Here is a 27,095-nt window from a genome sequence, read left to right on the forward strand (position 1 = left end):
AAACTGGGGGTCCTGCCTTGAAAACAAAGCTAGATTTCTGTCTATAATTTTTTTTTGCCACTCAATTGCAAATATCTATGACCGTGCATGAAGCTTCTGTACATCAAACGTGTCAAACTGAAGACCTAAGAGATGAGTTTTGGTATTTTGATCTAGCATTACCCCATGTTTAAATTATGCTCAAAGATTAGGTTAAGCGGAAAAAATCATGGCAAACACTTGCCAGCATTAAAACTGTTTCCTTCTGACTTAGTTACTACATGGAAAGCCTTCACTTAAAAAAAAAAATCAACACTACTACCCATCAAGTGTCTATGCAGTAAGATGTTCGTGAGTGATGTCATAAACTGCTGGTATCAGCATGCGACTTCAACTCTTATCTCAGCTTTTAGCAGCAACAAGTGGGGAGGTGGATGCCTTTGAGGTTTTGATAGCACTTCTATTAGTGCGAAGGAAATCAGTATGCAGATACATAGATTTCAAACCTGTCTATAAGAATTGGTGGGTTCTCTCTCTCTCTCTCTCTCTCTCTCTCTCTCTCTCTCTCTCTCTCTCTCTCTCTCTCACACACACACACACACACACACACACACACACACACACACACACACACACACACACAAAGTCTCAGCATTTAACTGCTGTACATCCTGGGCACAGATGCAACTCATCTTGAGGTCTGCATTGAAGGTTCTTACATACACACTCTAGTTCCAAATCAACATCACTAATTTACTGATGTTCTTTCAGCAACAACATTGAATTTCCTCATAAATAAAACAAACGGGATTTTGTCCTTTCTTTGGCATATTTGGAGATCAAAAAAAACCTTTTAAACATTTATTTTATATGTATACTGGTGTTTGCCTGCATGTATGTCCCTGTATGAGGTGCATGCTTAGTGCCTCTAGAGCTTAGCAGAGGGCATTGGACTCTCTTGAGCTAGACACAGACAATTGTCAGGCACCATGTGAGTGACGGGGACCAAACCTGAATCTCCTGAAAAGCAGCTATGGTTTTTAACTACTGAATAATCTTTCCAGCTTAATATTTGGGAAAAATTTAGCAACCAACATTTAGTTCATTTTAAAGGTGATATGATTATTAAGCTCATGAAAAGAAATAAGGCTATATAAGGAAGAAAAAGCCTTGCCAAATGTAAAAATAAAATTTATTAGGCAATTTTCACCTTGCCAATAACTTTTTCTAATGGTATATGTGGGAGAGTTAATCTATTTTAAAATTCAATACAATAAATAAATATAATTGATTTACCTAAGGTTTTATTTTTTCATTCTTGGGAATGTGTTAGCATGATTTTATAGGCTTGGTCACAGTTGCAGAGATACAATATGTAATTACTGATCTGAAGAGCAAAAATCATGCATACTTTATACCTTTAAACATAACTCAATTTCTATTTGTAGTAGCTGATGCCTTCAAAACCCTAATGACTATAAGGAAATGGCTTCTTACAAGTAATCTTTCAGTTCTCGAGATAGCAGCTATTTTTACTCTCCTACTATAAGGCTGAGTTTAAATTTATACTTTCAACTCTTAAATAAGAAATAACAATATAAAACAATCATCTACCATATTAGATAAGACTTTCAGACTATGTTTCCAAAGTGTCTGGCAGAATGTTGACAGATTAGGAAGTGTTAGCTGGGATGTAGTCACAGGTGTCCAGTGATATTGGTTGTTACTCATTCACATTTACTGCTGGCAGATTACTAGCCTGAAAGAACTTAGCATTATATTACCTTCTGATCTAGGGTATCAAGTGAAATATAATGGGCTTAAAATATTAAGGTGCTGAAGAGATGGACCAGCCATGCAGGGTACTTGCTTCTCTTTTAGAGGACCCAAGCTCAATCCTCAGCACTCATATAAGGTGGTTTGCATACTGTAACTCCAGATCCAGGGGATCTGATGGCCTTTTCTAGCCTCCCAAGACACCCATGAATATATCACATGCACCCACCCACACACACACACACACACACACACACACACACAGAGAGAGAGAGAGAGAGAGAGAGAGAGAGAGAGAGAGAGAGAGAGAGACAGAGAGAGACAGAGACAGAGACAGAGAGACAGAGTAGAGAGAGACAGAATTATAAAGATAATAAAAGTCTTAAAATTATTGAAATCTTACTTTGACTTCATTAATCTAATATGATCTTCAGTCACCTTGTTATATCTTGTTGTCTGATTTGGTTTCTTATAACAATTTTATTGTATACTGATTTACCAGAAAAGCAATGGTTCACAGAAAAATGGCAAATTTAAACTGCCTGGACATCATGGATACAGTGACTATTTAAGATGAGAGAGGCTATGGAGGTTACAAAAGGTGTGGCCTTGGTCAGCCTCTTCAAAAAGTTCCTAATCTGCTGGCGATAAAGAAGCAGGCCTGTGAAATGACAGCACTGAAATACTCTGGCCAAGAAGAAAATGGCTGGGGAAATGGGAAGAATGTCTGCAATACTTAGAAACGCACAGGGAATATTCTTAATGGCTCTAGGGATAGCTCGGTGGGTAAAGGTTTGCAGTGCAAATGTGAGAAGCTGAGTTCATATCCTAACAGTATGCAAATGCTTAGCACGTGTCCATGGCCACCCCTAATCCCAGTGCCCTGGAGGGAGATATAGGATACTCCCATACAAAATTTTTCAGTTATACTCGTGAAATAGGCAAGCTCTCGGTTCAAGAGACCCTGTCTCAATATATAAGGAAGAGAACGATCAAAGAAAACCCTGGAGGTTAAACTTTGGCATCCATACATGTCCAAACACACATATGCTTACCCACATGTGGTAATGAATATGCATGTATAGAAAACACACACACACACATGAGGAACAATAAAAAGAAACCTTGTAATAGCTATCATGTTATGAGAAGAGTATCAGAAATGTTTGGAAGTTTTTCAGGCATGTTGACATGAAGTCAGAGACTCTGGATATCACTTTTGTGGTTCTAAATAAGTAAGTAAACTTTTCAGTGCCTCTTTCTCCCCTGCATGTGTTCACTGAGGGCACAGGGCTCACAGGCTGTACATGAGTGCTATGCTCACTTCCTCTGCTACACCATCCCAAATGGTAGAGGCTGTGGCATTGAGCCAGACAGCTACTAACAGCTAGTACCCATGAAGAGCCATTAGCTGTTCACTCTCTTTGATTAACTTGCTCCACACATATGTACTGGGTATAAGCCCAAGGCTGTGGGTAGGATCAGTTAACTTTCCTGAGTTTCTACTGAGTAACAGCCAAAATACTTTAACATTTTTTCAGACAGCATTCCTGAGCCTGACTCAGTCTCGAAAGTGCTGACACTACAGGTTTGTATCCCTACCCTTGGCATGTACTGCCTTTCACTTAATCTCAATAAACAATGCTGTGCATTTGGCATAATACAAGTCAGAGTGGTCACACAATAAGAAATGGGGTTGGATTTGAACACATATCTGTATGAGCATGATCTGTTAGCTATACAAATAACTTGATGAAATAGAGTCTATTATGATAAATATAATGGGAAGACATCTCAATGGCTGACATCAAGGAATGAGTTTAATTAAATACGGTAAGTGAACATAATAAAACAGGGATGGAGTTATTAAAATTATAATTTAATACAGACGCTCCTCAACTAAAATGGGATTACTTCCCTGTAAACCTATCACAAATTGAAAATATTAAGTCAAAATTGCATTTAATACTCCTGGCCTAATGAACATTATTGCTTAGCAACACCATACATCGTTAAATATTGGTGTCTATTCTGCTGATCACAAGGTTTCATTGGGAGCTGGGATTGACTCTGCTCCCCATTGTCACAAGAGGCCACCTTATTTCCTGATGCCAGAATTTTAAAAAAAGAAATATTTAGTTTATATATAATATTTCTCTCATGGCTGTAATAGGGCTGAAAACCTGTAAAACTGAACCATTGCAAGTGAAAGATCAAGTGCACAATAGTTGTTAAAGGATTAAAAATGACGCAATCAAACCATGTTAAAGAAAGCATTATTACATAACTGTGTGCATGCAGATGCTATGTGCTACTGAAAACGATAACCACTTAGCAGTTATAATGGGGCATAGTTCAGGCCAAGTCACGTATTACAGAAAATTCAAGAAGGATGATTTAGGCATAATTTATTAATTCATGCAGTGAGAAAGTTCATTCACTTGTTGACAAAATTATTTTTTAAAAGCAACTTGTATTTACTAGTGGTGTAGGTTAGCTCTCTGTGTCTAATGGTAGCATGGAATTGTTTTACAGGGTCAGCTTGTCCATCATCTGTACACTGAGACATTCATCTGATGTTTGCAGACAGAGATGAGGATATAGGAAAATTGTCACCTGACAGTTCTGGATTACTTGATAATAATAATCATCCATTTTCAGCCTCCATATAAGTTATCTTCAGAAAATACTATGGGGAAAACCCATTTCCAACAACAAAAACACAAACAGCATATAAATCTTTCTTAAGAATAGAGGTTGCCAGTTGGGAATAAGAGAAATTAAAGAAAGTCAAATATTCGAGAGGGTTATGAAATTTTTAAAAAAGCAATTTGTAAGAGTAAAACTGATAGATGCCAGGGCCAGAAAGTTTATAAAAGCCTGAGAACGGAAGCTCTAATAAATAACTTAGCCTGAACTGCTAAGTGCTTATCTTTTATAGTAGCACACACTGTCCACAGGCATGCACACACACACACACACACACACACACATACACACACACACACACACACACTTGTGTAATAATACTTTGGTTTACATGGTTTGATTGCATTCTTTATTAATCCTTTAACAATTATTGCGCAGATAATTCTGGACTTGCAATGTTTCCGTGTTACAGTTTTTCGGCTCTACTATAGTATGCAAGAAATATTATTACATAGAAACCCGGTATTGCCTTTAAGAACTTCTGACATCATGAAATAAGATAGAATCATAGAGTTTTCTAGGAGACTGAGTCTCACAGGCATGTCAGAAGCTCCACCATCAAGTTTTACTGGCATGACTACCTAAACATGTCCTGAGCAGGGCCAACAAGAAAGTGAAGCAGAAGCAGATGAAAGAAAGTCTAGAATATCTCAACCTTATGTTAAAAGAATAATGGTAACTAAAAACACTAAGATCTGGAGAAGCAGCCTTCCCCAGGGAAAAGCACACTGGTTGACTGTTCAATACAAAGTGGTCATCCCCCAAAACATACCTTAAAATAACAATATATATCAAACTTAACAAAAAAGAGGCCATGAATTAGTAAGACAGCAAGGAAGGGTAGATGGAAGGCATTGGGTGGAGGAAACAGAAGAAAAAAAATAATGTGATTATATTATAATTTCAAAAATAGAAGAAATAACTTTTTTTTTACTTTTTTTTCTCCTTTATTAATTTATTCTTGTTACATCTCAATGGTTATCCCATCCCTTGTATCCTCCCATTCTTCCCTCCCTCCCATTTTCCCCTTATTCCCCTCCCCTATGACTGTTCCTGAGGGGGATTACCTCCCCCTGTATATGTTCATAGGATGTTAAGTCTCTTCTTGGTAACCTGCTGTCCTTCCTCTGAGTGCCACCAGGTCTCCCCCTCCAAGGGACATGGTCAAAGGTGAGGCACCAGAGTATGTGAGAAAGTAATATCCCACTCTCTACTCTACTGTGGAGAGTATTCTGTCCATTGGCTAGATCTGGGTAGGGGTTTAAGGTTTACTGTCTGTATTGTCCTTGGCTGGTGCCTTAGTTTGAGCGGGACCCCTGTGCCCAAATCTGCCTATCATAACTTTTAAAATTAGAGAGTGAATAGTTGAGTAATGTGATTTAAATATAAATATTGGTCATATAAAAATTTTTATCATCATTTGAAAGAAGCAAATAGAACGGACAGTTTCTACATTCCTTAAAATTATTTAAACTCTTGAGAAGTTCAGAGAAGGGTTAAAGGCACAACTTTACATGGAAAAAAATCTTGGGAGAAACATCTCACTATGAATCAAGGAAAAAAACATTATAAAGCAAGAAGAAAAAAATCAAGTTTAAAATATTAAAAACATAAAATGATATCAACAGATATCATAATTAAAGTTAATGAACTAAGTGATTATTTAAAGATATGTTGAGGGGATAGGCACATGACTTAGTAGGTAACATGCCTACTGTGTGAGTGTAAGGACCTTAGTTCACATCCTAGCACCCACATAAAATGTTGGGATTCACTAAAACCTCCAGTGAGTCTCGCATTGAAGACGCAGATACTGAATGATCTCAGGAGCTTGTTGTGAGCCTGGACCCATTGGTCAGAGCTTAAGCATCAGTGAGAGACCTTGTCTTAAGCACAAAATGGAGAAGACGATGAAGACATCTAACACTATCCTCTAGCCTCTACATGTTAGTGTGCATTGCACATAAATGAACATACACATAGACAGACAGACAGACAATAGACAGACAGACAGACAGACAGACACACACACACACACACACACACACACACACACACACACACTTTTTAAAAACTATCTCTAGGGATTGTTGAGCTAGTAAATCTTTGCCCCTCATCAAGAAGATTTTGTAGTACAAAAAGACTGTTAAAATCATAACCAATCAAAATTCAGAGTTGTAGAGTCCAGTCCCAATGAAAACATCCACAAAACACTCTCATGTGAAGGCTCAGGGAACACTGGGGAAGAGAGGCAGAAAGATCCTAAGATCCAGAGGCTCAGTTAGTGTGCTGTGGGATTGTGTCTTCTAAGTTATACCCATAAACATGAGCCGTGCTCCTATAGTCTCAGCAATGACCACCGAAGTGTGGGTGAACAAGGATGATACCAAAAGATTTGCCAAGGTGGATGGGGGAAATTTCATGAAGCCTCATCTCTACACAAAGAATTATAGGTAATCAAGGAAAGCTGGGAGTGGAAGCGGGTGCCTGCTTCAGGAAACAACTCAGAGGGTATGTCCAATGCCAAATGGTCAGTCCTGGAATACATACTGCATACAACCAAGATTATACAGACTGAACAAGTTGTCACATGCATAAATTTCTACATAGAACTTCAAAATAACCAACAATACATACACACACAATACAATTAATGAAAATGAAAAAGGAAGCCATGGGTTTGAAAGGGAACTGGGAGGGAGGATATTGAAGGGGTTGGAGGTAGGAAAGGGAGGGATGCAATGTTGTAACTTTATTATAATGTCCAAAGGTGGCTACCTCTGTATGACTGCTATTTAGAATGGGCACATGGGAACTTATGCATTACAATTTTAAAGCTGAAATATAAGTACAAACGTATCCATAGTATTAACCTATGTGAATGCCAGAAAAACAAATTAAAACCTAGAAATTTTATTAGACATAAGGAGAATTCAAGTTCATAATAATGATGTTTTCACTAGAGAAAAAGCTATGGTTATTATAAATTTATTACATAGTTATTTGCATACCAATAGAATGTTTATTGTACTAACTGATATATTTTAGATAAAAATAAGGTTCAGTAAAACATTTAAAAAATTATTGAAATGTAGTATTTCATTAAATGTAACCAAATGAAAAATGAAAACAGACACAAACCGCCTTCACTACTTAAAACAATCAAAAATATACTTAAAAGTACATCTCAAAAAGTCTGGGTCAGTCAAAGTCTGGTAGTAGTGGTACATGCTTTTAATCACAGTAATTTGGAAGTAGAGGCAGAGGCAGGCAGAACTCTATGAGTTTAGGGACAGCCTGGTGTACAGATTGAGTTCAAGTACAGCCAGGGCTAGCCAGAGAAACTCTGTCTCCAAAATTCAAAAGCCAAAAACCAAAACCAAACCAAACCAACCAACCAAACAAAGAAAGAGTCACAATGAAGTTAAAAACTGTGGAGAACTAAGAAACAAAAAACCATAAAATATGCCTAATCCTATGTGAGGCAGATAAAGTCCCAAATTATCAGCAATTCATATATTAGCATCACTCAACCCTTCTCAGACAAGCTTCTCATAATAGAGGGCAGTTAACATACAAACCCTAATTGGTCGATGTGCAAAGAAGAAGAAACCATGGGGCGGGCTCAGCCCTAAATGGGAAGAGCACATCACACTTCTTCCCACAGTGCTAAGAGATTATCTCAGGGGAGGGATGGGAAGATCATAAGAGCCAGAGGTGGTAGATGAACACAAGGAAATAGTGTTTTATTTATCAGACACAACAGGCTAGATGCATATATGAATTTATAGTGCTTGTGACTGCATGCATAAGATTACACAAGGTCAAGTCAGACAAAATCTCAGTGTGGAAAAGGAAGTTCTGCCCCTAGCTGAGGAGCTACTTGCACTTGTTAACTTCTTGGAAAGAGGAGTCACTCTCCTTAAGGCTGAGACTTCTGGTAGGTCCACCAGTCTTCAGGGCAGACTCCACACCAATCTGAGGAGCACAGATTGGACTTGATGTGTCAGAAAAAAGTTGGATGGGTAAAGAGTTAGGGGTTGATCTATGAAGATTTGAGGAAAGTGGGAAAATATAACCAAAACACATTATATGAAATTGATAAATAATATAAATATTATACAAATATACTCAGATTGCTTAAAGCCTGTCACCAGTTAGATTAACTTTATTCACTATTAACTCTATTTACTATTTTATTTCTCCTTCTGAGTGAGATTTAATCATTCTCCCTTGGGACTACTTGTTACTTAGCATCTTTGAGTCTGTGGATTTTAGCATGGTTATCCTGTACTTTATGGCTAACATCCTTTATAGGTGAGTAAATATGAGGTTTGTCTTTCTGGGTCTGGCTTATGTCACTCAGGATGACAATTTCTACTTCCATCCATTTGTCTGAAAATTTCATGATGTCATTGTTCTTAGTAGCTGACTAATATTCCATTGTGTAAATGTACCATATTTTCTTTATCCATTCTTCAGTTGAGGCAGATGGCTGTGAGTTTTAGAACAGCCTGCTCTACAGAGCATATATAGTATGGCCAAGGCTACACAGAGAAACCCTGTTTCAAAAACCAAAATAAATAAATATTAAAAAATTAAATAATAAAAATAAAGTTGCTATGGAAATAGTTGAGCAAGTGCCCTTGTGGTATGGTATCTTTTGGGTATATGTCCAGGAGTGATATACCTGGGTCTTCAGGTAGAATTTCGTGAGAATCTGCCAAATTGATTCAACGTGGTTGAACACATTTGCACTCTCACCAAGAGTGAAGGAGTATCCCCTTGCTCCACATCCTGTCCAGCATTTGCTATCATTGTCACTTGAATTTTTTATCTTAGCCATTCTGATGGTGTAAGATGAAATCTTAGGGACATTTTGATTTGCATTTCTCTGATGTTTAAGGATGTTGTTAAATGCTTATCAGATATTAATGATTTATCTGTCAAGAATTTTCTGTTTAGCTCTGTACCCCCGTTTTAATTGGGTTGTTTGGTTTGTTTCTGTCTAATTTCTTCAGTCCTTTCTATACTTTGAATATAGACCCTCTGTTGGATGCAGGGTTGGTGAAGATTATTCCACAGTCTGTAGGTTGCTTTTTTTTTGTCCTTTTGATGGTCCTTTGCCTCACAGAAGCTTTCCAACTTCATGAGGTCCTATTCATTGACTGTTGATTTTAGTGCCTGAGCTGTTGGTGTTCTATTCCGGAAATTATCTCCTGTGCCAAAGAATTTAAGGCTCTTCCCCCATTTTTCTTCTCACAGATTTAGAGTGTCTTATTTTATATTGAGGTCTTTAGTGTACTTGCATTTGAGATTTGGACAAGATATGGAACTTTTGTATTCTTCTACATGCAGATATCCAGTTAGACCAGAATCATTTGTTGAAGATGCTTTCTTTTTTCCATTTCATAGTTTTGTCTTCTTTGTCAAAAATCAAGTGTCTGTAGGTGTGTGGGTTTACTTCTGGGTCCTCAATTCAATTCCATTGATCAACAAGACTCTTTTTATTATAATAGCATGCAGTCTTTATCACTATAGCAAAAAAAAATATTTATAATATATACTATATATTTACATAGTGTAAGTATATTATGTATATAAATATATTTATATATGTAAATGTGTAAAGTATATAAATATATATTTATATTTTTTATAACATACATATATATTTTATTGTTATAGTTTTTAATAATATTTCTCTGTAGTAAAGCTTGAGATCAGGGTTTGTAATACCTCCAGAAAGTCTTTTATTTTACAGGACTGTTTCTAGCTATACTGGGAGTTTGTTTCTCCATATGAGGCTGAGAATTATTCTTTCAAAGTTTGTAAAGAATTATGTTGGAATATTGATGGGACTGCATTGACTCTGTAGATTGCCTTTGGTAAGAGGGCCAGTTTTGCCGTGTTAAGTCTACTGATCCCTGACAATGGGAAATCTTTCCATCTTCTGAAATAATCTTCAATTTATTTCTTCAAAGACTTGAAGTTCCTGTTGTACAGGTTTTTTACTTGTTTGTCTAGAGTCACAGCAAGATACTTTATACTGTTTGTGGCTATTGTGAAGGGTTTTGTTTCCCTAATTCCTCTTCAGCCTGTTTACCATTTGTATAAAGAAGGGCTACTGATTTTTTTAGTTAGTTTTGTGTGCTGAAGTTGTTTATCAGCTGTAGTAATTCTCTGGTAGAAGTTTTAGGGTCACTTATGCATACTACATATCATCTGCAAATAGCAATATTTTGGCTACTTCCTCCCCCGTTTGTAACCCGTGATCTTCTTTAGTTTTCTTACTGTTCTAACTAAAACTTCAAGGACTGTATTGAGTAGATACAGAGAGAGTGGACAGTCTTGTCTTATCCCTGATTTTAGTGCACTTGCTTTAAGTTTCTTTCCATTTAATTTGATATTGGCTATCAGCTCGCTGTATATTATCTTTATTGTATCCCTGATCTCTCCAAGACTATTAACATGAAAAGGTACTCGATTTTGTCAAAGGCTCTTTCAGCATCTAATGAGATGATCATATGTTTTTTCTTTCAGTTTGTTTATATCATAGATTTCATTGAATGATTTCTATATGTTGAACCATCCTTGTATCCTTTGGATGAAGCCTACTTGATCTTGGTGGATAGTGTTTTTTAATCTGTTCTTGGATTTGGTTTGAGAGTATTTTACTGAGTATTTCCATACCAATATTCATAAGGGAAATTGGTCCGAAATTTTCTTTCTTTGTTGGGTCTTCATGTGGTTTAGGTATCAGGGTGACTGTGGCCTCATAGAATGAGTTCAACAATGATCCTTCATTTTTATTTTATGGAATAGTTTGAGGTATATTGGTATTAGGTCTTCTTTGAGGTCTGATAGAATTTTGCACTGAAACTATCAGGTCCTGGGCATTTATTTATTTATTGGTTACAAGATTTTAATGACTCCTTTTATTTCCATAGCATTTATAATTCTATTTAAATTGTTTACCTGATCTTGATTTAACTTTAGAAAGTGGTATCTATTAAGAAAATCTTCAATTTTTTTTTTTTTTTAGATATTCCAATTTTGTTGAGTACAGGATTTTGAAGTAAGACTAAATGATTCTTTGGATTTCCTCAGTTTCGTTTGAAATGTCTACCTTTTCATTTCTGATTTTGTAAATTTGATGTTGTCTCTCTGCCTTTTTAGTTAGCTTGGCTAAGGGTTTGTCTATCATCTTGATTTTCTCAAAGAACCAGTTCTTGGTTTCACTGATTACATTTTTAAAAATGATGCTAATGAGATTAAAATATAATCTAATGAACAGCTTAAACTAAAACTAACAAATAACATGGAATCTTTGTTTTTCAATTTATTTTTTGATCATATGTATACATGCCATTCACACACATATATTATCTACAAAATATATAATTATAAGTGCTTATGTATATTGTTTACATGGTACAAAGTAGCTTTTAAATATATGAGCATATTAAGTAAAATTTTAAAAAACCTTTCCAATTTTAAAGAGGAAAATAATAGACCTGGCAGTAATAAAAAATATATATAGAATAGAAATTAAGAAATAGAAAGTATATGTCATCATCAATAATTTTAAATCAGAAACTGAGTTTATTTAAAAAAAAACCAATATAATTAGCAAAATTATTTTAGTAAGATGTAGTACAAAAACTGGGGCCATGAATAAGATATTGGAAAACACAGAAATGTGTTTGTGCCTCAATAGTAAATCTGATGATGCAGGTAGGACTAAATTATGTTATCAGCTAACAGCTGAGACTCACATAATGGAACATCATGTTGTCAACTACTTATGGAGAAGTCCCTAGATCTCAAATGCCTCCTTCTAATAAAAATGATGTTTAAATGTTTCCATCCGTGAATTCTACAAAAAAATCCAAGAAGCAGATAACTCCAATCTTACAAAGGTATTTCAGGATACCAAATAACAGAGGAAAACAACTAAGTCACTTTATGAACCAAGTGTAACTGGGAGTCAAATCTACAGAAAGTATTAGGAAGAAGAATTACAGGCCAATCTTACTTATAAATAGAAACAGAAGACCAGTAAACAAAACCTTAAACCCAGATAGATAGAGATAAGCCATTACATCACACAGATGTAATGCATGTCAGAATATAAATTGGATCCAGCATTAGAACATTTAGAGTGGGACTGCTACATCAGTGGGTAGAAGAAAATAATAATATTACTTCTATAGAACCATAAAAAGGTGTGTAATAGAATTCCACAGCCATTTGTTATATAAGAAGAAATTTCCAAGTAAACCAGACATAAGCATAAACCTTCTCAACTTGACAAAGGAAGGAAAAAAACATATTCAACCAAATTACTAGAATAAATAGTAGAATTTAGTTGTGCTTCCAGATACAATATTGCTATATAAAGTTCAATATTCCAGACATCAGTGCAATTTTCATGATATGCATACACCAATGTACATCCTTAATTCAGTGCAGCAGATTTGAGAGTATGTCTAAGTCCAGTGTCAGGTTTTAAATAGAAACACCTACCCATGACACCCAGAAGTAGATTAGATTATATATAATATCTTTATAGATAAAAATAACAGAGGTTAAAAATGAAAAGTATAAGTTAATGAAGGTAAATACCATGTTTAACAGTAACAGCATACGTTATCCTGATAATAATCTCCCTTAAAGCAGTCTAAGGATCAAATGCAATTCAAAAATATGTAGAGGAGCTTTGTTAAAAAATAGTTTTCATAATAGAAAGGGTTGATTAAAGGACCTCAAAGGGCAAGAAAGTGCCAGGGGAAAAAATCTAAGCATACCAATACCTATAAGATATAAATATTTTACTACCATGATATAAAAATAAAGATGACACTTTTATGCACATATCATGGGCAGACAAGTTGGAGGCATACTTACCCACATATGAAAACTGATATGAAGGAAAGCATTTCCTGAAAGCCAGTAATGAGGGAAGGTCTAATTATCAGGGCATGTGAGGATGTTACTTAAAAGTGGGGAAAGGCAAACACACAAAATCTTTGTCTAATGTTGTGCACAAATCAGACATCCAGACACAAAATCTCTAGTGGAAATGCAAGTTTACAGCTTAAAAAAATCAGACAGAAAAATACCTCTATGGCTTCATAATCTTTATGAATTCCTAAGCAATATTTTTTAAAGCTAAAAATAAGAGAAATATTTAGATTTACAGTCTTTAAAATACACCATACAGAGCTCAGAGAAGAAAAAGCTCTATAAACAGAAGAGCAAAGGTTTAAAACCTCATAGATCAAATGCAGTAACTAAAGCAAAGATCATCAGCGAACCATAAAGGCAGGCACAGTATGTGAGCCAACCTTTAAGAATGGCCAGAAAACATGAAAACCCCAAATCATGTTAAGGTTTCTAAACACCGCCAGTAATTAGAAAACAGCAAAATACCAAGTGTACGTACATAAGCAGAGTCACTGGTAGAGTTGCACAATAAGATAATAATTCTGAATGTCAAATGACCAGTTCTTTTTGTTTTAAGATTTATTTATTATGTATGCAATGTTCTGTCTGCATGTACACCTGCAGGCTAGAAGAGGGTACCAGATCACAATATAGATGGGAATTGAACTCAGGACCTTTGGAAGAGCAGTCAGTACTCTTGCCCATCTCTGAGCCAACTCTCCAGCCCGAAATGACCAGTTCTTAACAATGTAAAGGTACTGAGTAAAGTACGGAGTAAACTAATTTATCATAAGAGAGTATAGAACTATCACTCACTGTGTGAATGAGGCAAGTGACTATATAATACATAGAATATGGTAAGTTATGGATCCACTAACTCCAGCAAGAGCATGGCCAATAAGAGCACACATATTCAGGGAATATACTTAAGATAAAAATGTAAATATATTTATGAAATTATTAGCACAAAACTTTGAGTGCTTCTAAAGGTGATGGGATCCTTCAGTACAGGTGTATTTGGGAGCCTTTGAGGTGCTTTCCCAGCCTGGGTACAGAGGTAGTCATCTCATATGTGTCTTCATGTAATTTAATTATATACACGTGTGTTCTATTTTGGATGCATGATACACACATTCATTCATTTCAGTGCAACTGGAGCTTCTTTTAACCAATGGATCCTGGTAACTAAGTCTGCCATTCTGTGTCATCCTCAACACTAGGCAATGATTTATTACACCGTACAAGAAAGAATACTTCCTTTCTTCTCCATGATCTGCCTGGAATACCAAGACATTTAGATTTATGTAGGACAGAGGAGCATCCCTTGTATTGAACGCTTCTTGCCTATCAAGTGTGCTATGTCATATTTACATCTGTCTATATAAGCATATTTATATATAGAATGCCCTTCTCCCCATTTCAACATGCTCTGGAAAACAGAGAACTGAGGGCATTTTTATATCTAGGATATGGGCTCAAGGCCGTGTCCTCAATCCCCGACTCTCTCTCCTCACACTTCCACAAATGCAGCATCCATTTCCAGCCCTCTGGACCAGGAGCTACTTGTGGTGTAGCCTGTCATTTCATTTTTTTATCCTTGAATTTTGAGCATAGAAAGAACCATGCTATCTGTACAGAAAATAGGAGTTCATCATTAATTATTGCTGGGAGATTTAGGACTAGAATTTGAGCTCTGGTTTCCAGTATAACTCTCGATCACTAGCAATAGAGAGTCATAATTCAGGGTATTTGATTTAATGTTCTCAGATTCTAATTAAGTAAACTGAGGTCTGACCTCTTTATATGGTATGACCATTTCACTACAGCCACAGGAAATTGGAAAAATCCCTCTTCTCTTTCCTGCTCTTCTTACTCAAACATTTCCTCCTGTGGCTTTGTCACCTTTTCTATCCAGTTGGATAGGGCTCAGTTTAGAACTTTAATACAAACCTATTTGTCCAATCCTTCGCACCTAACCTCCCCCACCCCCGCCCCAACTTAGATGTTTTCCTTAGTGAATAGAGCTGAGGACATTTTAATTAATTTATTATGTCCCTTCAATTAGGGGACCCAATTAATAATTGAAATGGGTTTTTAATTGGTTTATGTCCTCTAGGGTATCATATTAATAACATAAATAAACTAACAGGTTTGCATTGAATTAGGATCCATCTATATGCATATCTGTGGCCTCCCCATATATTATCTATCGTTAACCTCCAAAATTGAATGCAACTTATCAAACAGACATTTCCATGGACTAGTTTTCGTTGTTGTTGCTGATGTTTTCCTACTGTGAAGCAAGGTCATAGTATTTTCTGATATAACATTGACTAGTGTACTTTTCCTTACTAGAGACATTATATTTAGTTTAAAAAAAGGTTTATGATGTTGAAATCACCCTTTTGTGATGTCTTAGTTAGTCATCTGTCTAATCATAAACTCTTGTTATTTCCTAGAATCCCACTTGTTTTTCGGCTAATGAAATCAACAATAAGAGAGGTTCGGTGACATGCAGAAGCTCACACAGCAAGCTAGCAGCTGGGACGGTGATCTCTGCTTGGACTCATATATTATTCTGCCAAATATCATTTATCTTGCCTCTCTATTTCCTTCAGCATATTATTCAGACCATACTCCCCCTTGGGTCAGTCTGTTCTTTTTCGGAGCATACTCAGATACATTCTCTTAAGAAAAATTGATTGCCTTATTCTCTGTTTTTAGTATACATCAAGATCAGTAGTGCTTGTTTTATCTGGAGTGGAATTCCTCGTATATTCTAATACTTCCCCTGCCTACGTCACTAACTCCATGCATCTTCCACAGGATCTTGTTTAAACTATTTTTTCCTTACTAAGTCCCCAATGGTTCCCTTAATAAAATCATTTCTGTGTCACTCTTCTTTTTCTGCTGAATGCCACTGCTTCTCTCCCTTATCCCAAGCCTCCAGACCTGGAGGTCTCCTTCACTCAGGGTTTTTTCTCCACTGTGCATTCCCATAGAACCATCTGGAAGAACTGCTAGGAAATGTCACTCTTGGCGTTTAGTTGTCTGTTTTAGCAAGTTCTCCAAGCAATTCTGATGGATGCTCCAATGTGAAAACATGTGTCGTAATCTCTTAGAGGAAGACATCCTAACAAAATATTATGTGCTACAAAGTTTTTTTTTAATAAATAGAAAAATGAAGCCCTTTGCCAATCAATTCCTTGATCGAACTCTTTGTCTACCAAGGACTTTAAGGAGTCATGCCTTGTACAAGTGAGCTGTATGCCTCACTGCTTACAAATAAGAGCTGGCTGAGGTATGAGGTTACCGGCTTTCTTCTTAACCCCTAATCTATGTGATGCTTCTCACTTGTTAACACACAAGTAAATGCATATTGGGTCATTAGATGTGATGACAGTAGACCTTGCAAGAATATTAGCTGATACAGTTCATCTATGCTTTGTTTTTTTCCCTTTTTTTATTAATTTATTCTTGTTACATCTCAATGGTTATCCCATCCCTTGTATCCTCCCATTCTTCCCTCCCTCCCATTTCCCCCTTATTCCCCTCCCCTATGACTGTTCCTGAGGGGCTTTGTGGTCTTATGCAAACATTTCCACACTCTAAGTTTGAGAGTTCTTTATGCTATGAATACTTTCTGTAATACAGGGGCTACTTTCTTAGACTTGTCTCACACAGCTACTCCTGTCCTACCTTGTGGTCAACTGACAAGGACTCTGTCAACTAGAGGTGGCATCAAGGGTTCAGTGAGGCAGAGGAAAAATGATGAAAATCATGATTCTATGTATTAGCGGTAGCAACAAATTCAAGATATGATGACAATGCCCGATCTTCAGCTAGGGAAGAAGGAGTCAGTTTCGTTGTTTTCCCTTTCAGTCCCTGGAAAAGGAGCAGCTTGGTTTTCTGGTGTGTCCAATGATACTGGGTGATCTCTTTAAGTCTCTCTCTCCATTCTATCCCTATCCATGGTGTGTGTGTGTGTGTGTGTGTGTGTGTGTGTGTGTGTGTGTGTGTGTGTGTGTGTGTGTGTCCCATGGTGTGTGTGTGTGTGTGTCCCATGGTGTGTGTGTGTGTGTGTGTGTGTGTGTGTGTGTGTGACATGTGTGATGTATATGTGGTCTACATATATGTTCATATATGAGTACAAGCAAATGCATCACGGCTTTTGTGTGGAGGTCAGAGGACAAACTCGGCATGTCGGTCCTTACCTTCTAACTTGAAACATGTTTTCTTATTCGTCACACTACATGTGGCAGGCTTGTGGTCTCTGAGCTTCCAGAGATTCTTCTGTCTCTGCTTTCTCTCTAACTGTTCTAACATTGAACTCATAGGTATGGACTACTGCATCTGGATTTATGTGGATTCTAAGGATCTGAACTTGAGCCCACACACTTGTGAACCAAGTACTTTTACCCACCGAGATATATCTATACAATTTAATTAACTTAAAAAAAATAAGCCAGAGTCAGTTTTTGTTGCTTGTAACACAGAATCATAATATGCTATGAGAATCTGATATATTGTATTAAGTAGTTGATAAGTTCATTAAGTGGCCTCAACTTCTCATGTGGAGCTGAAAACATATATAACTGACTAGTCTCTGAATATACCTAATATATCGTTGATTTGTCTGAAAAACCAAAGATCATGAAATAAGTCACAGTTAGTTACCTCTTGTTCAGGTTTCAATACAAAGATTATCCAACACACTCGTTGTTCCAGAAGAAAAGCAGGAAGTAAATGCTAACAGTCTCTCATGCTGTCAATGACATCATCATCCTTGAAGGAGACAAAGGTGATCATTAAGTCCACTAGGCACCACATGTGTCTGGATGGCACCGAGGTAGTCTTCCTTAGGCCAGCTCACATTCCTACTGTTCTATGTCAAGGTTCTCTGCTCTTGGCACATCGTAGGTAGATAAATGGAAGTACCCACATACCAGAATTTAGACAGCTTAACTGGGAATACTTATACCAGGGGAACTGTCTGCCTGGAAAAGTACTGAGGTAAGTACAGCTATGTGAGCTGCTTACCTGTTCCCTGTGGGTCTCATGCAATGGGCACAGCACCTCTGATAGGCCACCAAAGCATGGGTACAAGATCCCATCCTCAGATCACAATCAAGTATTGTATAGTGACACCAGACAAGGCCACGATTACAAAGCTTGATGTTAGCAGAGTTAGGACTTGCCTTTGTACTGATTTCATTCAAAAGCCTTTATTTTCCTACTAAAAATACTGCCTTGCAAGGAAAGTCCACCTTAAAACGTTTTTCTGTTTCCTCCCGGGATGTGATTGAATATATTATCTTTTAAGTACTAAATATGCTTCTGCAGTAATACACAGAACACTTTACCACATACCTCTGTTTACACGCTTGTCTCTGAGCTGCACTATTAGTTCCTGGGAGCCCAGGATTATGCTTTATTCATCTTTGTTTTCCATGTTTCTAACATGATGCATGGATTATAGTAGTTTCCTGATAAATATTTATTACATGAATACACAGGTAAATAAAAGCAGAGGGGGAAATCCATTTTGTATAGGTAACCATGAAATATTCACCTGGCATTCCCCAGTAACATACAACTCTGAGGCTAGAACTGTTCCTTAAACCAAAAGAAAATCAGTGTGGCCTCTTTCTGACAAAATAACTATGCGCTGCAGGTCCTTATTCAGACCCAGATGATTCAAATACTCCAAGGTTTCCATTGCTGGAAGCACCCTCATCCCTTCTCACTCCCTTATTCATAGCCAAAGTTCTCCACGGAGGCTAAGGTTGTATAACTGTTGTTCTGGGGCATGAAGGGGTTCATTCCAGGGACCCGTATTATGCTTACTGTTATGGAAGCCTGGCTGAGGGTCAACAACAGGATGAGTCAAAGAATCTTTCCAAGCATGTGAGTCACTTCCTTGAATTTTGATGGCGTGGGAGCTTTGGGGATTGGCATGGGACCAACAGTCTATGCTATGGCCACTCAGGGGATTAAAGGCTACAGCCAGGATGATCCTGTGGAATTAAAAGCCAACCAAGAAGTGGCCATAGACTCTGAGTTCACTGCATTCCATTTGCTGGAATCTTGTTTGTAATCCCAAGGACTGGAAAACTATGGCCCCACACCCTGCTTTCTTTTGTTTAGTGGCAGCAGCAGCACCTTAGTGTAGAAGACAAAGTATGTGATTTTTCCAACATAATATTTTATTGATTATTTGGCAATGTCACACAATGTACCTCGATCATACTCATTTCCCAGTGATCCCAGGTCTACCCCCATCATTGTAAATACCCTCCCTCAAAGAAGAAGAAGAAAACAAGCAAACTAACCAACCAAAAAATCCAATTTTTGTTGCCCATATCCTCATTAAAACACAGTCAAACTCCCAGGGGCCAGCCCCTTAAAGGAAACTGAGCCCTTACCCACCTATACCCCTACCAGAAGTCATCAAAGCTACACTTCAGCACCCATATCACAATTTTTAAGAGCTCTCTTTGATGGCTTCCTGCCGATGCTGTTTATTTTTTGTAGGGTGGGGTGGGATGGGGTATGGGTAGGGTTTATTGCAGAAGTCTTCTATAACACAACTATGAGTCTGCAGTCATCTCTACCACTGCAAAAGTAGCCTTCTCGCCTTTTACAGTAGTGGGAGCACAGACCATAGATATCCACATGGTTTCTGGCAACAACCCACACCATGGGCTTCCACATGGCCTCCAGAGTCAGCAAGGGCCACAGACCCCAGCATGCTCTCTCATAGCAGTGCAGACCACAGTATCAACATGGCCTCTGGCTCATGGGGCACAGACACAAGTGTGGTCCTGGTGGTAAATTTTTTTATTCTTCTTCCATTACTGCCTTTTGGAAAGTCCCTTCTTTACTTGGGACTAAGATTGCCTTTCTGGAAGACTACTGTAATAATTTCTTTTCTCATTCTGTCATTAAGAATTATATGAAATGCTGCATGTGAAGTGTCCTCCTCATCACAGAAGCTGAGGACCTCTGGAGAACTGCATGCTATTGCCATCATTGACTTCTGTGTGTGCCCTTCATGCTCTCAATTGCACCAGGGACATTTGGGGGGGGGTTCATCAGGGAAGCCTGGAGACACAAGAACTCAAGAGAAATGAGAATTGGGTCAGTTAGAATGTGGAACCCTTCATGTCCTCGCCAGAGGAGGAAATACGTGTCTGGTACCAAGATCTAGTCAAAACCCTATAAGTAGGAAGCTCACAGACCCTAAGGGGAGTCTACTACTGGTATTTTGCTAAGTAATGTACACCAAATCTGTGTTCTATGTGTACATGTTTATATGTTTATCCTTACAGAGGAGTGATGCCTCTTTGTGCAATACATGACAATGCAGAGACTCCTAACTGGTTAAAGCACAAAGAATAAACAATACTCAGTTGTTATGCCTTAAATGTCAGATCTACCCTCTGTGAGGACCAGTGCACATTACAGAATAAGGGGCAGAAAGAGCTCATGAGCCAGAGGATGGGGAGAAGGACTGTGAAACTGTCTTCTGCTGTGACATGTTTTTCTTTTTCCATCACAAACACACAGCAGCTGTGGTTATCCACAAAGACCTGCACTCAACTGAGCCCTTAACACGCCATTATGGATCAAGGGTGAGGCATGCAGTTTCTCTTAGTGCTTAGCCACTGGTGAGTTACCCATTTTCCAGTAAGTAACCCCCCATCCCTGCTCATGTAAGCATCCCTGATTAAACTCAATGGGTGATAAAAAGACAAGCAAATATGAGTGGACCAATTAGGAAGAAGTGGGTTAGGAAGAAGAGAGATAAGAGAGTGGGATGGGGAGTATATATGATCACAATATGTGAAATTGTCAAAAATCAGCAGGTGGTATGTGTGTGTGTGTGTGTGTGTGTGTGTGTGTGTGTGTGTGTGTATAACAATAATAATCAAAGAAAAAGGGTTTTACAAGTTTAGAGGAAGGATATGGGAGGAGTTGGAGTGGGAGATCTGGGAAGGATAGAAGGACAAAAGGAAAGGAGGGAAAGTGATATAATTCTACTCTAAATAAAATATATAAAAATGGTATTGAATTAAAATTAAATTAACTGAATAAGAATAGAAAAGAATAGACATCCCATTGCCGGGACAAAGAGATCCATCTGGTATAGCCAACCACACACACAATCTCTTGAACACCAAGCAGTTCTGAGCTTGAAGCCAGCACTTCATTTAATGCTTTTCTCCTCCATCTTCCAAGTACCCCATTAGAGAAGGCCAAGTGATATTCCCTCAGCTGCCAGAGTCCTAAGCATTGGCAATAACCTCACTGTACATGTGTGAAGGACTCTGATGCCTTGAGAGCAGCTTTATAAGCACCACTTTCTCCCATGGTCTTGGGTTATAAACAATCTGTGCTGAGCAAATGGAGTGGACTATTTCATTTCTAATTTTCCTCCATGTGGCCTCCCTCTGGTACAGGAAGAAATTGTGATTAAAGAAGTAAAGTTCACTGTTTGTGAAGAGGCTGGTGGGGGGTGTGATTTCTTTGAGATAAGTAAATATTATGGCCCTCTTTTATCTATGAGTCCTTGGGACTCGGGGCCCATCCAGGGTTGCAGTAGGGTAGGTAGGTCTCTATGTACACATTGACAACTCTACCTATGAACATGATTTTGCATTGTGACTCAATATTTCTTTGTAAAGATTCAGAGTGTTGAAATCTATGTAACTGCATGTTCATATGTGTGCAGGTGCATGCATATGTACACAGCATATATGCTCATGTGCATGTGAAAGAGTAGACCAAACTTTTCCAAATTTTTTCAGGTGTCACTTCTCAGGTTCCAGCTACCTTGTCCCTTGTCTTTAGTTTTTTGTTGTTGTTGTTTATTTGTTTATTTGTTGTTTAGTCAGTTGATTTTGTTTTGAGGTAGGGTACCCTGCTGACTTGGAATTTGCCAAGGAGGCTAGGTTAACTAACTAACCAATGATCAACAGGGATCTCTGCAGTCTCTGCTTTGTCTCTCCCTCCCCGGCGGCACTAGTATTAAAAGTGTACACATCCCTTCCTGCCTCTTTTCAAAATGTGGGTTCTGTGGATCTAGCTCAGGTCCTTCTGCTTGGAGGATAAGCTCAGTGACTGAAAATCTGAAATGAGACAGTGCTTTATACTTCTTAGAGTTACAAGCAGTGCACACCGTTTGACACCTGGCCCCTCAGCAGGCAGTTCTATTTTACAGATGATAATAGTGAGGCCCAGAGATTGAACCATCTACCTACAACAGCGCAGCTGGCTTGTCTTAGCACAAGTATCATGGTCACCTGGGCATCTGCTTCCAGCATCTTAGGGAGGGTGGGCGGACAGAGTCTAATGTTTCACACACAGGAAGAGGAGACTATTGTACCTTGCCCATTTTATCAACCGTGTGAATGAATGAATACATTTTGAGAGCCTCTCCCCTGTGAGGCTTCCATGTCGCGGGGAAGTCACTTTTGTTGTTTCTGAGGGACAGAGCAGCAAAAGCCTACTTCCTCACATGGTTCACATGCTCAGTGACTCAAAGACACTTTGATTTTTTTCTCTTTGGTTTTAAATCATCTTGTCCATGACTTAGAGATGCATTTTTTTTTCCCAGTAGGTGCATTGGGTGACCTAAGTGCTTTAACAGGAAGCTTGGTGCCATTTGCATGTGACCTTTTCTCTAGCTAACCACCATAGGAACCTCTCCTTCTTGTGGAGTTAAGAAAAATTTTTCTGCCTTCTTTCTCAAAAAAAAAAAAATCCGTTTGGCTAGTTTCCCCAGTTCCGTGACTCGTGTTGAATGAACATAGGCCTGACTCAACAAAGGGGCTGCCCACACCTGCGTCTCTGACTCACTCTGTTATCGCCATACATTTTTAGCACTTTGTATGGTTTTATCATTTCAATCGCTGACTGCTTATTCCTTTTCCCTCCGATTCTCCTTTTGGAGCATTCTTGACAATGGCTGTTATTTTCAGAGCCTCTTAAAAGCTTTGTAAGCATCCATCTGCCTTTACCTCAACGCAGAGTGCAGTAGTCACCTGCCCTTTGAAGCTCACATGGCGTGCACTGGCCTTGCTCTGAGTCAGCGCAGCACAGAGAACAGGCAGTAGACAAGGTGCCAGGAGAACTGAGGTCTGGCTTGGCCCTGCTCCTGTTTTCTCATGTGACTTTGTAGGCTACTCTTAGGTTTTGCCTCCTGGAAATAGAAGACTGACACTTCTTTGAGACGGGGGGGGGGGGGGGGGTGGGAGTGGGGGGGGGCGGGGATTTTAAGTTGTGGATCTCAGGCTGCCTCAGAAAAGCATGGCTTGATTTTTGGAACAATGCAGATTTCCAGACTCTATCTCTGCTCTTATGAGTTCTGGACAGAGCCAATGACTAGGATGCCTTTACACTCTTATCAAAAGCTCAATGCCACGGAGAAGCTGGCACTCCTAGGACTATTTCATTTCTTCTGTTCCATACAGAAGCACTTAACACTTTGAGATAGGAGAGCAGCAAGCTTGCGAACCTCTTTAAACTAAACCTCAGATAGTTACCCAGAGGAGATTAAACTGGGATGTGTCACCAGGCTTTGCTCTAATAGGCACCGCTGGGGCTCAACTGGCCAGGCCACCCAATAAGCTGTTTCTCCATTGCATTTTCACTGGTGTTGGCATCTGGACTGCTGGGGACAGCAAGCCTCCCCAGGGGCAAAGCTGGTCTCTTTGAAATGCCAAGGCAGTGTCCTTGTACATATTGGGGCACAAGCGAAGCAGAGATCTGGATGGCGCCTCCCCTGAAATGCCACTGTGAAGCCTGCAAAAGATCCAAGAGTGGATCAGATTCCCAAGACCAAGCTGGCAGCCGTCGGTAGGAAAATCAGATTCCTATGAGTCCTTAGAGGTCAGAAGAGGGCACATGACTGCCCCTGGTCAGAGACTGCAGGGTAGCTCAGGACAGATGCAGAAACAAGGGTGAATAAAAATGAAGGAGTGAAAATACTGCCCCAGTTATTATTTCTTCAGCGTGGCAGTCCTGGATTGTGTGTGACTTGGGAAGAAATGCATAGAAATTTTCTTTGATTTCAGCCATCATAGTCACGCACCAGGTGGCACACACACCCCTGGTGTAAACGCCTCAGCTGTCAGCTCACGCACCCCTGGGAAAGCAGTAACTAAGAATGGAATGTGTGGGTAAGCACACACACACACACATAATCATGAACTTGCAGCATACTTACATATCAGAAGCTCATATTTTCACTGATCATTAACCTTTTGTGAAACTTATGGCCCTTTGGAGTGAGAACTGTGCCTCATCATTGTTTGGACTTTTCCGGAGCCTGGCAACCACCTAGAACAAAGTCAGTAGAAAAAAATTAATAAAGGTAACAAACACTACAGGGTCCACTCCTTAGTGTTAAAAGGTAGCTGTGGCAAATGCCTCCCCAACTGCATATGCAATTGACTGTAGTGTGATAGTTCATTGCAGATTTAAACAGAATTCACTTGCCACCATGCGATTTCAGAGCTCTTAGTGAAGACAAGTGGACCTAGTACAATCTATGAAGTGCATTAAATCCAAGGCAGGAACACAATAAGGATTGGGGTGGATAGAAGAAAAAGCCCACCAATAATAAATCTCATAACCAGGTTCATGTTCTATTATTATCAGCAGCATAAAAATTGTCAGTTCTACGAAACAGCTTCTCATCGTTGAGAATGAGCCTGCATTACTTATCCCCGCGGTTCTGTGCCTCGCTGTGTGTGTCCGAGTGACTGGGAAGGCCCTTATGTACTTGCTAAAGTGTGCAGAAATGTAAACATTGACAGAAACCTATTTGAAATGCGTGTTTACTAGTTACAGGTACCAGTTACATATGTACCTTTTCCAATTGACCTTGCAAATGAAACACTTTGCCACTGAAGGGAAATAGAATGTGCTCAGAGGTCCTCCCAGTGTTTATTTTTACATTGAACATCAACTAGGCCCCAAGGCTAATGCCATTGACCTGTAACACACATCGAGATGGCAAAGCAACTGGTCACTTAGTTGGGCAGTGAGCTGAAAGGCCAAGAGGATCTTTGTCCTCAATGGGACACTGCCATCTGGTGCATGCCCCAAGTGAGACATGGAGAGAACAGTAGCTAGACTTGGGAAAGAGTGGGGAGGCTGAGCTACTCCAGGAAAGGAAACACGGGGCTCCTGCAGTTCCAACCACAATCTGTAGTTGAGAATAACCATCAAAGAGCTATTACCATGGAGATAGAAGAACAAATTATCCATAGATGTGATCGAGAAGCACATTTCCTCAGTGTCAGTTGAAAGCGTAAGATCTTATACAATCCATCTTATTTAAGCTTCAGAGTAACCCATTGGAATAGTCATATAGAAGGTGAGGACGCAGAGGACCAGAGCCACTAGGTAACATGTAACATACCTGTAAGCCACTCAGTTAACAAGTACAACTCACCCTGTTTGAAACTAAACTTGCCTCCTCTGTTACTTTTTTTTTTTAATTTGGATAAATTCATGATTTAAAAAGAGAGACATTCTTCTCCTTATCCAAATATAGTTCAAAGTAGAACTAAACAGTTCTTTACAATCAATAGCACTGCTCTGGGGACATGTCTCTAGAGTTCCTGATTTCTGGCAGCTTATCGTCCAGCTAGAGGGAAAGATATTCACATATCTAAATGAGTGAGGTAGCACTACATTAAAGGCTAGAGCAAAATTAAGGCTGGAGCTATCCTTGTGCAAATGATATAAGCAAACATTTGCAGCTTTGTCCTGTATAACATAGGAGTTCTAGTGCAGTGCTGAAGCCAATCAAAAGCTGAGGGCAATAATGGTATCAGTTTGAAGTTTTGCATTTTTTGGTCATATAGTATTCACTCATTTGGATTATACCCATTTCTTAAAATAACATATAAGTTGATTATTTATTTTTGTTATCAACATTCCTTACATTTTGTGTCTGGAGGTCATCCCTGGCTGATTGTGATCTTGAAAGCTTTGTGGCTGAAAAGACAGCAGTGTTTTAGAAAAGTCTCAGGTTGCCAAAATAGCTGTCAAAAAGATTCTGGCTTGGTTACTATTGGCAAAATGTTCTATTTTTTCTCAGGGCATAGAAACATTTCTATTCATATGATAAATTCATTAAATGTAGGTATAATCATACACTCATTATTAGAAACTCTCTACACTGTGGGCAATATTTTTTTTCTGTGTCTCCCATGAATAATAACTGCTTTACCTATGTTGAAGGTTAGCAGAAAATTAGACAAGCCATTAGATGTAACGTCTCAATTCCTAAGCATAATATGTGTGTGGAAGGGCTGTTAATCACAGAATTACAGATCCTCGTTATGATGGGCACCTCTAGAGAGGGTGTGTGTGTACACTGCCTTTGTGTCTGATTTCCAAGTTAAACCAGAAAGATCACCAGGGAAATAACGTCTTCCACCAACCTGCTACAAATTGAGAGCAAGTAAAGTGTTAGCCCTTAGGTCTTCCCCGAGAGCAGATTGATGGTGATGGAAAAGTTGCATTATGGAAGTTCAAAGTACTCTCTTCTGGGAAATATTTGGGGTACCTTTCATGTAACAATACATCAAAGCCATTTGTAAGCTACAGCCACCGCAATGTGCACCTCGCTGACTATCAGACACAGGTGGTTAAAATTTCAAAGC

The 27,095-nt window shown here is 38.6% G+C and overlaps 1 long non-coding RNA gene across 1 annotated transcript in view; it reads right to left on the bottom strand.

Annotated features, from left to right (window-relative positions):
• LOC311607022 overlaps positions 1 to 25,159 on the bottom strand; it is a 40,867-nt gene extending 15,708 nt beyond the window's left edge. The window contains exons 1-2 of the long non-coding RNA XR_014782502.1: positions 25,131 to 25,159; positions 24,644 to 24,756 (exon numbers count right to left, since the gene is read on the bottom strand). This is a non-coding gene — a long non-coding RNA (uncharacterized lncRNA). The remainder of the gene's footprint in view (positions 1 to 24,643; positions 24,757 to 25,130) is intronic.
• Positions 25,160 to 27,095: the final 1,936 nt, after the last annotated feature.

The sequence above is a fragment of the Acomys minous genome (genome assembly GCF_964271855.1).
Source record: "Acomys minous genome assembly, chromosome: 10".
NCBI classification, from domain to species: domain Eukaryota; kingdom Metazoa; phylum Chordata; class Mammalia; order Rodentia; family Muridae; genus Acomys; species Acomys minous.